Here is a 12,799-nt window from a genome sequence, read left to right on the forward strand (position 1 = left end):
TGATGAGTTATTGTGAAGCTCTGCCCGCTTTAGGTAAGGCCAATGTTTGAAGCAGCAATAAATTTTCCAAATTCCATTGTCCAGGGTTTGAATTCTCTTTCCACTTTCATAGCTCTCCATTTGTACACAGGTACTCTAAAAGTCATTGAAGACCATGAATTCTACTCTTACATTGTCCCTTGCCTACAGTATGTTCTCTAATTCTCCCAGGTAATTTCCCAGTTTTCCTCTAGGTAGACAGCTTGTCCCTAAGAATTTGAAGGCAATTTTTATTGAAGACTATTTTTAGGAGGCAAGCATAATTTCAGCAATGGAAAAATACAGGAGATATAGAAAGACAGATCTTCCCATCATCTACGGTTCTGTTCTAGACACTACCTCTGTGGTTTGAAATACACAATTGAGGGAATCATCTTTAGTTTGTTACTTTGGGTATCCACCAGACAAAGATTAAATTTTAGAAATGCTAAACCTTCCATCAGTTAGGCTCAAAAAATATGTATTGGTGCTATTATTTGTTTCACACTGTCTTTAGGTTTGTAACTGAATTGTGTAAGTCAGTATAAGACATTATTCTACTTTCTAGGCTTGTAAACAGGTTTTTGTAAAAAAAAAAAAACAAACTTAAAAATCAAATCAGAGAAAGATAAACAGACTGTATAAATACATACTAGAATGTATGATGTAAACAAGTGCTACATGCTTTAGGAGACAGGAAATGTTTTGTGGAGAAATCATGGTGGATGACCTGGACAAGTTCTGAGTCATAACTGATCTTAAAGGGTAAGTCCAATAACAAAAAGAGTAATAAAGCACATTGGCATTCTAGATACATTATCAAAAGTGTTGACATGGTGTTCTCTTTATTCTAAATCTCTAAACAAGTATTATTTCAGATAAATCTTTAAAACAGTCTGAAAGCAATGATGTCCTTCTGTCACCTGATGATGAATGAGATGCTTATTGGTATCCTTTTCCTTTCTAAAATGGAACTACACATAAACATAAGTATAGATAACCCAAACATAAATGGACCTAAAACAGATAATAAACAATTCTTTAGATCATGAAGTAGCTAAAGTAGAAATGATAGGAGAAAGTCTAGAATAGTCTATAGACTATTTACCCTTATCCCCACTCACTGTTTTATGGTTCAATAACAGGCATGTTTGGAGCAGTTATGGTCAGCTAAGAAGGTGTGCAAGAGTAATTATCCTTAGGTTCTTACCTCATTTTCTGAATGTATGCAATTTGTCTTAAAAACATCAAATAAAGTCCTTAAACAATTATAGAAAAACTGAGGATGGTTCTGAAATGTGTGAATAGACCCCATTATGAGGGAATTGCCATTCCAACACCGACTGGCATGGGATAAAGGAAGATCTATCTATGGAAGTTGAAGAAAGAGTCAAAACAAAACAAAGGCAGGAACTACTCTTGGCTAAACAATCATTATTTTGAGAGAAATCATTAGAGTTCAACTTCAAAACCAAAATGTATGTATAACCTGGTAGTATAATTTAATAATTTAAATACAGTTCTATTAGGTAATTAGAATATAATTCAGAGTATTAGTCATTCTTTTTTAAAGGTGAAATGATAACCACAATCAAGCTAATTAACATATCCTTCACGTCACATAGTTACTATATACTTTTAAAATCTTTTTTTTAATTTGGTTTGTGATGAGAACACTTAAGATCTATCCTCTTAGCAAATTTCTTTTTTTTTAATTACCTTTTTTTAATTTATATATGAAAATTATTGTCAAATTGGTTTCCATACAACACCCAGTGCTCATCCCAAAAGGTGCCCTCCTCAATACCCATCACCCACCCTCTCCTCCCTCCCACCCCCCATCAACCCTCAGTTTTCTCTCAGTTCTCAACAGTCTCTTATGCTTTGGCTCTCTCCCACTCTAACCTCTTTTTTTTTTTTTTCCTTCCCCTCCCCCATGGGTTCCTGTTAAGTTTCTCAGGATCCACATAAGAGTGAAACCATATGGTATCTGTCTTTCTCTGTATGGCTTATTTCACTTAGCATCACACTCTCCAGCTCCATCCACGTTGCTACAAAGGGCCATATTTCATTTTTTCTCATTGCCACGTAGTATTCCATAGTGTATATAAACCACAATTTCTTTATCCATTCATCAGTTGATGGACATTTAGGCTCTTTCCATAATTTGGCTATTGTTGAGAGTGCTGCTATGAACATTGGGGTACAAGTGCCCCTATGCATCAGCACTCCTGTGTCCCTTGGATAAATTCCCAGCAGTGCTATTGCTGGGTCATAGGGTAGGTCTATTTTTAATTTTCTGAGGAACCTCCACACTGCTTTCCAGAGTGGCTGCACCAATTTGCATTCCCACCAACAGTGCAAGAGGGTTCCCGTTTCTCCACATCCTCTCCAGCATCTATAGTCTCCTGATTTGTTCATTTTGGCCACTCTGACTGGCGTGAGGTGATATCTGAGTGTGGTTTTCCTCTTAGCAAATTTCAAGTATATAATGGAGTATTGCTAATGTACTCACCATGCTATATGTTATATTCCCAGAACTTACTCATCTTGCATAACTGAACATTTGTGTCCTTTGACCATATCTCCCTATTTACTTTTCACCCTAGCCCCTGACAACCACCATTCTGCTCTTTGCTTTAATGTGCTTGACTATTTTATTTTATATTCCACATAAGTGGTATCATGCAGTATTTGTCTTTCTGTGTCTGGCTTAGTTCACTTAGCATAATGCTGTCCAGATTCATCCATTTGTCACAAATGGAAGGATTTCCTTCTTTTTTTATGCCTCAATAGTATTCTGTTGTGTATTTTAATGCTACATTTTCTTTATCCATTTATTTGTCAATTGACATTAAGGTTGTTTCCGTATCTTGCCTATTGTGAACAGCACTGCAGTGAAATGGGGGTGCCCATATCTCTTTGGGATACTAATTTCATTAACTCCACATATTATACCCAGAAATAGGTATTGTTGAATCCTATGGTAGTTCTTTTGTTTATTTATCTGTGTACACACACACACACACACACACACACACACACATAAGTTTGCAGTTTTATTTGAATTCTAGTTAATATACAGTATAATATTAATTACAGGTGTAGATTTAGTGATTCATTATTTACATATAACAACCAGTGCTTATCACAAGTGCCCTGCTTAATACCCATCACCTATTTAACCCATCTCCCCACCCACCAATCCTCTATCAACCATGTGTTCAGGGGCACCTGGGTGGCTCAGTCGGTTGGGCATCCGAATTTGGCTTAGGTCATGATCTCACGGTTGGTGGGTTTGAGCCCCGCACCGGGCTCTGTGCTGACAGCTCAGAACCTGGAGCCTGCTTCAGATTCTGTGTGTCCCTCTTCTCTGCCCCTCCCTGACTTCTGCTCTATTTCTCTCTGTCTCAAAAATAAATAAATATTTTTAAAAAAATTTAAGAAATGTTTGTTTGTTCTTTATAGTTTTATGATTTGCCTCTCCATCTGCACCCCCCCCATGTTCATCTGTTTTGTTTCTTTTTTAAATTTATTTATTTATTTTTGAGTTACTTCACCTACAGTGCAGTATTGGTTTCAGGAGTAGAATTTAGTGATTCATCACTTACATATAACACCAAAAATTAGCATTTTTGTATCCTTTGGGTAAATACCTAGTAGTGAAATTGCTGCGTTGTAGGGTAGTTCTATTTTTAACTTTTTGAAGAATATCCATACTATTTTCCACAGTGGCTACACCAGTTTGCATTCCTAGTAACAGTGTAAGAGGATGCCCCTTTCTCTGCATCCTTGCCAACACCTGTTGGTTTCTTGTGTTATAATTTTAGCCATTCTGACAGGTGTGAGGTGATATCTCATTGTCGTTTTGCTCTGTATTTCCCTGATTCCCTGATGATGAGTGATGTTGAGCATCTTTTCAGGTGTCTGTTAGCCATCTAGATGTCTTCTTTGGAAAAATGTCTATTCATGTCTTCTGCCCATTTTTTAACTGAACCAGTTGGGTTTTTTTTGAGGGGGAAATTGAGTTTTATAAGTTCTTTATACATTTTGGATACGAATCCTTTACCAGATATGTCATTCAAAAATATATTCTTCTATTCTGAAGGTTGCCTTTTAGTTTTGTTGATTGTTTCCTTCGCTGTGCAGAAGCTTTTTATCTTGATCAAGTCCCAATAATTTATTTTTGTTTTTCGCCTCAGGAGATGTATTTGGTAAGAAGTTGCTATGGCCAATGTCAAAGAGGTTCATGCCTCTGTTCTCTTCTAGAATTTTGATGGTTTCCTGTCTCACATTTAGCCTTTCATCAATTTTGAATTTATTTTTGTGTATGATGTAAGAGGCCATATATGAAAAACCCACACCTAATATCTTTCTCAATGGGGGAAAACTGAGGGCTGTTCCTCCATGGTAAAGTCGGGAACAAGTGAGGGATGTCCATTCTCACCATTGTTATTTTAACATAGTAGTAGGAAGTCCTAGCCTGTGCAATCAGACAATACAAAGAAACAAAAGGCATACAAATTGGCAAGGAAGAAGTCAAACTTTCACTATTTGCAGATGACATGATATTCTATGTAGAAAACCTGAAAGATTCCCCCCAAAAATTGCTAGAATTGATGTACAATTCAGTAATGTCACAGGATACAAAATCAATGTACAGAAATCAGTTGCATTTCTAAACTCCAGTAATGAAGCAGCAGAAAGAGAAATCAAGGAATTGATCCCATTTACAATTGCACCCAAAACAGTAAGATACCTAGGAATAAACCTAACTAAAGAGGTAAAAGAACTATACTCTGAAAACTATAAAACATTTAGAAGAGAAATTTTAGATGATACAAAGAAATAGAGAAACATTCCATGCTCATGGATTAGAAGAACAAATATTGATAAAATATCTACACTATGCAAAGGAATCTACACATTTAATGCGATCCCTATCAAAATGCCAACAGCAGTTTTCACAAAGCTAGAACAAACAATCATAAAATTTATACGGAACAACAAAATACCCCTAATAGCCAAAACGATCTTGAAAAAACAAAGCAAAGCTAGAGGCATCACAATTCCAGACTTCAAGTTATATTACAATGCTGTAGTGATCAAGACAGCATGGTACTGAATCAATGGTACTAGATCAACGGAACAGACAAGAGCACCCGGAAATAGACGCATATCTATATGGTCAACTAATCCTCAACAAAGCAGAAAGAATATCCAATGGAAGAAAGACAGTCTCATGCAAAATGCTAAATAATGAAATTGGTAGTTCTATTTAAAAAACAAAACAAAACAAAACAAAACCCATCTTTACACTATTTTCCATGATGCTTATACCAATGTACATTTCCACAAACAGTGCACAAGGGCTCTCTTTTCTCCACATCCTCAATACGTATTGTATCTTGTCTTCTTGGTAATAGACATTCTGACAGATGTGAGGTGATAACTCCTCATGATTGGTGATATTGTCTTCAGAAAAATGCCGTTCAGTTCTTTTGCCCATTTTTAATCAGATTATTTATTTTTGTTTGTTTATTTGGTCTTTTTTTTTTTTTTGCCACTGAGTTGAGTTTCTTATATATTTTGGATGTTAACCTCTTGTTAGATATATGGTTTGCAAATGTTTTCTCTCATTGAATAGGTTGCCTTTTCACTCTTTTGTTTCCAGTGCTGTGCAGAAGCTTCTCTTAGTTTGATATAATTCCACTTGTGTATTTTTGCTTTTGTTATTTATGGTTTTGATGTCTCACTCAAAAAATCATCACCAAGACCAACATCAAGAAGCTCTACCCTGTTTTCTTCTAGTAGCTTTATGGTTTCAAGTATTACATTTAAATGTTTAATCTACTTTGAGTCAATTTTGTAAGTAACATGAGATAAGATCCAAATTCATTCTTTGGTTTGTGGAGATTCAGTTTTCCTAGCATCATTTATTAAGGAGACCATTTTCCCCCATTTTGTATTCTTGGGAAACTTGTCAAAGATCAGTTGACTATAAATGCATGGATTTATTTCTTAAGCAGTTCTTGAAGAATTCTTTTTTATTTTCTATTAAAGAGAAGTAGTGTAAACTTATGAACCCAGCCAACAATTCATGAAAGTGTAATAGTACTAACAATGGTCAGAAATATTTAAAAAAGAACAACTTTCAGAGAATTACACATGAACAAGGCTTATTAACTATAGGTTTGCCACACATTATCTAAATTAATTTTTTGAAAAATATGCAAAAAAAACTATTTTTTACTTTTTTTTAAACTATCAGGTGAAATCTGTAAACCTCAAATGCCATAGCTTTCTTTAGAAGAATTCTAGAAATTTTTGTACATTTCCAACTGGTGACAGAAGCACTAACTACCTCAAAAGAACCTTTTCAAAAGTGTTTTTATTATTTATTTATCTTGAGAGAGAGAAAGTGAGAGAGAGAATGAGCAGGGGATAGGCAGAGAGAGAAGGAGAGAGCCTGCTTGGGAGTAGGCTCTACCTTCTCAGCACAGAGCCTGACATGGGCCTTGATCCCAAGAAACATGAGATCATGACCTGAGCAGAAATCAAGAGTCAGCTGCTTAACTGACTGAGCCACCCAGGCATTCCTCAAAAGAACCTTTTTAAATGATATCTTCCTTCCATTTTTAATTCCTGAAGGATTTATATGTTTCATATAGTCATTGAAACTTCTGAGCACCAAAAACATTCCTAACAGTGATTAGAGTTGAAAATAGATTTGTTTTTACTCTGTTATTCTAATTTATGTGACTTTGAAATCAAAGTATTTATTTTTATGTCTTTATTCTTTTTTTCTCTATTACTAATTATCATGTATGATTTCAAGATATATCAAGGGTACACTGAAGAATATTTTTCATAGTTTACATGCCTCAGATGGTTTAAAAGAAATATATAATTGTGAGTAGGACTTTTGAAAATTCATCAATTCTATTTAAAATATAAATTCAGCAACCAAACTCGATCAATTAATCTGTATTTAAGATACGTTATTTTCCCTGAAATTTTCTTTTAAAAATTTTGTGCCTGACCACTGGATTTCTTCCATTACAAGATCAGTAATTCGTTGCAGAAAAAAAAAAATGACCCATGAAATTTAATGGTAGGTCATCATAAGTTTATTAAAAATATCAAGTTTTCCTCAGAAAAAAAGGCCATTTGAGTCTAATCCAAATGGAAAAATATGAAAAAAAAGATACCTTTTTGATAAGCATTCTAATTGATGTGCTACTTTGAGTACATGGGACTTTAGAATTGTGATATTCTCATTCATTCATCTCTCATATAGTAAATGATTTTTGAATACCTACTGCAAACAAAACATCATAAATATGTACATGTTATTTAACCCTTAGAGTAACAGTTCAAAGCAGTAAGTTAGGTAAGAGCTAACATGGAATTCTGTTTGTCACATGGAATTCTGTTTATTATTCACCTTTGTCAAACATGAATAATATTTACCCTATGGAGTATTACAAGTAAACATTCCTCGGTTTTAGAAGTTGAAATTCTGATAGGCTATGCAGAAGATGCAGAAATGTACAGCTTCACTTCATTATACACTATATAAAAATGTGGATAAGTATTATCTTGATAGAGAGATGAGAGTTGGAGTGATGGTATTCAACACAGTTTCCTGTGTGCTTTAAATTGCAACATAAGGGAAATAAATATTGCACACAATTCTTTCGGGAAAAAAAAGATAAGGAAACTTGATTCCATAATACAGCACTTTTCTTGAAGCTAAATTTAAAAGACCTAAGGTAGACAAAAAGGAGGAGATGTGTAGGGAATATAAACGAGGCAAACCTGGTTTTATAAAATGATATTTAAGAGAGAAGGTACAGTGCCATGTCCACAGATTCAAGCTAAGGAGCATCTCTGCACATTTCTGCCTTTCTTATTTTTCAAGAGAAAGGGTTATATGCCACAAAGCTGACAATAAAAGAAGTGTTTGGAAATTCAGTGCTTTTATCTTGAATATAACATCTAAGAGAAATGGAAAGCCTGCATTTTTTATCTGCGCAAAAGCAAATTCAAAAGATTATTACTTTTCATCCTCTTGGTGATATTGCCATAGGCTTTAATTAAATATTTCTCGCCCCACACCTACCCTTTAAATTTGTGACTGAGTGCTTTAGGAAAGAATGAAGTTGAATAGTCCACTAGACAGGTCATGATTTAAAGCCCTGCTGACTCTTATTCACAAAGTGTTAAAAATGAAAATCTGGAGAGAGAGTCTAATCCGCATAAAACCTATAATGCTCACGGCAAGGAAAGGAGGGAACCCAAAGGCAGCCATGAATGGCATCAGGATTACTATACCCCAGAGAACAAAATCACATTAAATACTAGCTTTCCCTTCTATTATGGCCTACAAACTTTAGGTTAGTTCTTCTATGAGAGTTTAAAAAGAAACATCACTTGGCTAGAATACAAGTGGATCACTAAAACAATATACAGTCCCCTTCAAGATAAAGAGAGCCCACCAGTCATTTAGTCCACATATCAGGTCTTCAAAATCTTTTCCATCTTTTTTTAATGTTTATTTATTTATTTTTGAGAGAGAGAGAGAGAGAGAGAGAGAGAGAGAGAGAGAGAGAGAGAGAAGGGAGACAGAGGGAGACAGAGGGAGACAGAGGGAGAGAGAGGGAGACAGGATCTATCTGTAGCAGGCTCTGTGCTGACAGCAGAGAGCCTGATGTGGGTCTTGAACTCATGAATGAGGAGATTATGCCCTAAGCCAAAGTCAGATGCTTAACCAACAGAGCTACCCAGCCACCCCTTCAGTCTTAAAGGGGTCAAACTGCTCTCAAGTGTGTCTTCTCTTCATATAGACATTGGTTTGTAAGTTGGAGTGTTTAAAGCTTTGAATGGGGAATCCTCGTACCATTTTCTTTTCTTTCAATTCTGGTCAAATAAGCCATAGGAAATAGATTCTTCTGTGATTAAGACTTTCTGGAATGGAGATAGCAAGATAGTGAGGCTGAGGTTTAGTGTATGTGTAGAGTATGTATGCTAATGGAGATGCTCTTTTTAGCATAGGCACCTAATACATCTGACTATCATATTTATTAGAATCAGTCTTTCACTTCATGACATTTGCAGCCCCTCCTGTGTTCAGGCATTTCTTGTCATCTTACTGTGACTTCTATAGTAATCACATGTGTGATAATTATGGTTAACAATTATTTATAACTTACTGAGTAGATAGTGTTTGAAGTACTTTACATTATCTCACTTAAGACCGATTAACAGCCCATCAGTTGAATACTATTATTTGTATCCCAATTTCAGAGGTGATGAAACTGAAGCCTAGAAAAGTTCAAAGACTTGCTGTGGGTTTCAGAACTAGTAAGAAGGTGAAGTCAATATTTAATCCCAGCCATGGTTTTAGCTACTATAACATTCTGCTCTTGATTCCTTCAGTATTTCATATCCTTACCCTCAGTATTGTTCTCTGATTAGCACTTATTTCTTTTTCTTTCTTTCTCTCTCTCATCTTTCCTCCATTCCTTCCTTTCTTCCTACTTCCCTTCCTTCCTTTCTTTCATATATATATATATATATATATATATATATATATATATATTTAATATGTATGCATGTGTTAATATATTAATAACTGGTAAAAATTACCCTTAGGAAAAGGAAAATACTTTAGATGTATGTGGAGTTAGTTTGTAGGCCTGTACAATACCTGGAAAAGAGAAAACTGCTTTGCACTAGACAAGAGAAGGAATTTTTATTTATCCTGAATTGTTTTCATATTAAGAATGAAGGGAAGATAGAAGACGAAAGAAGGCATTGGGGTAAGTGAGCCAGGGAGACTGTGGACTACTCAAGTTCTACAATGTAAATGCCACCTCAGGTTCCCTCCAAAAAGTTCAATAAGGCTCTAAAAAAATCTCAAAGCAAGCTGATTTTCAGTGGAAACTGATGTAGGATCTGTCCAGTGCATCCAAGGTTCTGTTTTAAAGGGCAGTGAACAAGAGGACTTGGAACAAGAAGCCAGAGAAAAGTATGAGACATTATGTCTTTAAAGGCATCAGAGTCTGCAGAGGGCTTTTGCTTTTCAATGTCAACAGAATAGGGTTTGGCCAAGTTTAAATATATCACCAAGGGTGGGGACACAGACTAACACTGTAACATCTTCCCTCTTTCATTCCCTTCCTTTCTGCCTGCCTGGTTTTTTTGTTTGTTTGTTTTTGTTTTTGTCATTCTCTTCCTTTCCTCCCTACTTTTCCTTTATAAATTTTCCTCCTTTCCTCCTCTTCCTCCTCTTCCTTTTCTCTCTCGAATTTAACAAATACAGTAAAACCTTGGTTTGGGAGCATAATTAATTCTGGAAACATGCTTGTAATCCCAAGCACTTGTATATCAAAGTGAATTTCAGAAACCATAGGCTTAGTTGTGATCATGTGACATTCTGCATCACATACTACTCACATTATGAGACATCACTCATTTCTCAAGTTACAATTTATTAGAAATGTTTGCTTGTCTTGCGGAACACCCACAGAACAAGTTACTCACAATTCAAGGTTTTACGGTAATTTCAGTTGCGTTAAAAAATACACAAATTATAAATAAAATTTGGACCTTTAATAACAAAGTTGAGGAAACTTCAGTCTGTGTAGAAAACAAGACAAAGGGTAAGATGCAGCCACTGATATGCAGGTTGTAGGAAATGTTTTATATGGCTATGCTGAAGTTGTGCTATATATTTTAGGGTGAGCTCCCTTTTGGCTAAAGCAATAAATAAAAGGAAATAAATGACTAGTAGATTCATTTTGAACATAAGGAAACAGTGCATCATTTCTTGGAATAGATACATTTTTTTCTGTTATTTTCCTTATGGCTTTGTTTGATTACGGAATGTGACAAATTTTCTTCTTTGGATCATGTGACACGGTATAAGCCTGATGCTTCCCAAGTTTTAAGAGGTTTTCCCACATTGACCAAGGTGACTAGCCTCTCAGTTTTTAGGAATATCTTCATCCCCATATGCATCCTAGCCCATCCCTGATTACAAGGCCCAGAAGGACAGATACTCTGATCGGTAGCAAACTCTTCAAGACTTTGAGGCAGTTACATTGTTTAGCTTTTTTTCTAAGAGTAGATTAATACCATTTCATATATGGAGGTTTTAGGATGCAGTGGACTGAGAATCCATTAATTCTACATATAAATCTTTGTTGATATATTTAAGCCATCTCCAGTGTTGCAATTCTTTACTAGAAAAGACTTCTCTCTATTGCAAACTTAGTTGGAAGAGTGAACATAAGCTTTCTTTATAGTGATTGCCTAGGTTCTCAATCTATAGTTGGAAATAAACAGCATATTGTTTTAGATATTTACAGGTGAAATAATCAGTGCACAGGGTGAAAATGCAGTAAGAAATGAATCCCATCAATATTTTTTACAAAAGAAACAAAACTTAGAATCTCACATGAGCTTTCTGTAAAGAGATTACGCTTGAGTGCCAGTAATACTGCCAGCACAGCACTTTTTGATGGTTTATGGGAATTCTCTACAATCTTAAATTCTTTCAACTTAAATTGCACTTCAAAGTTTCATTCATATCCAGTAAAAATGATATAGTTAAGTTTTCAACAGGGAATGAATTATTCATTAAAGAAGATAATGGTGTTAGGGCTCAACCAAGGAGCTATAACATTAGCATAAAGAATTCCCTATGCCACATTAATTGTTAAAATTGAAAATATACAATACAAAAGATATTGAGTCAGAGATCTTTTTTTGTTAAATTAAATAAACTCAAGTCTTTTATGGTAACCTTTTTTATCAGATTTTTATCGTGCTACTTGGGAGTTTACAAACCCTTTGATTTTACTTATTAATGATATTAGAGCAAGAAATACACTTCTGTGCAGGCTTAATGATAGGTTAGGGTGGTTTGGGTTTTTTTGGGAGGAGGTCTTATGCAAATTCTACAAATGGATTATTTGGAGAACAAAAATAACCTATGTGTATATGTATCATTTCATTTCTTTTCTCCCTGAAACATGTTGATTTGTAAGTGGTGGCTTACAAATGCTTTGACTGGATTTTATAAGAGAAACAACATCAAATGGTATTTTATTCAATAAAGATATCCTAATTGAAGCATTCAAAATACATCACTGACCCAAAAATTATGATGTAATACCTAAAATGTGCCAGATACAACTTTAGAGAGTGTGAAAGACAGAGATAAATTTGACATGATTTATGCCCCTAAGAAAACAACTATTTATTTGAGGAGAAAGATAATAAAAGGGAGAGGCAAATTTCAGGAGAATTGGCTTCCAAACTTACTCACGTGGCTATTGGCAAGCCTCAGTGAAGAAAAGAGAAAGAGAGAATAGAGAGTGCTCCTGAGATAGAAGCCACAGTCTTTTTATAACTTAATATTAAAAGCAACATTCTATGTCTACTACAGTATTCTAATTATGAGGTGAGTCAGTCCAGCCCATGACCATGGGGAAGGAATTACACAAAGATGTGAATACTTGGGGATAGGGATTGCTGGGGGACATTTTAAAGGCTGCTGACCTCAGGCCTGTGCATTGCATGAGCCCTTGTAAAGGAATAGTATAACTATGTTAGAGTTCCCCAAATACCAACAGAAAATTAAACAGGAAATAAATGGGGGTAACACAATAGGCATAGAAACTTTAACTTGTGAAGTCTTGGGAAAGTCCCATTCTGTTTAGCAATTCCTTCCTTCCTTCCTTCCTTCCTTCCTTCCTTCCTTCCTTCCTTC

At 35.1% G+C, this 12,799-nt stretch overlaps 1 long non-coding RNA gene across 1 annotated transcript in view; it reads right to left on the reverse strand.

The window, feature by feature from the left end:
• LOC121041653 (uncharacterized) overlaps positions 1-12,799 on the reverse strand; it is a 346,158-nt gene that overhangs the window by 207,712 nt on the left and 125,647 nt on the right. The gene's annotated exons all lie outside the window — the stretch shown is intronic.

This window comes from Herpailurus yagouaroundi, unplaced genomic scaffold, assembly GCF_014898765.1.
Source record: "Herpailurus yagouaroundi ecotype Mexico unplaced genomic scaffold, PumYag 184, whole genome shotgun sequence".
In the NCBI taxonomy this organism is placed as follows: Eukaryota; Metazoa; Chordata; class Mammalia; order Carnivora; family Felidae; genus Herpailurus; species Herpailurus yagouaroundi.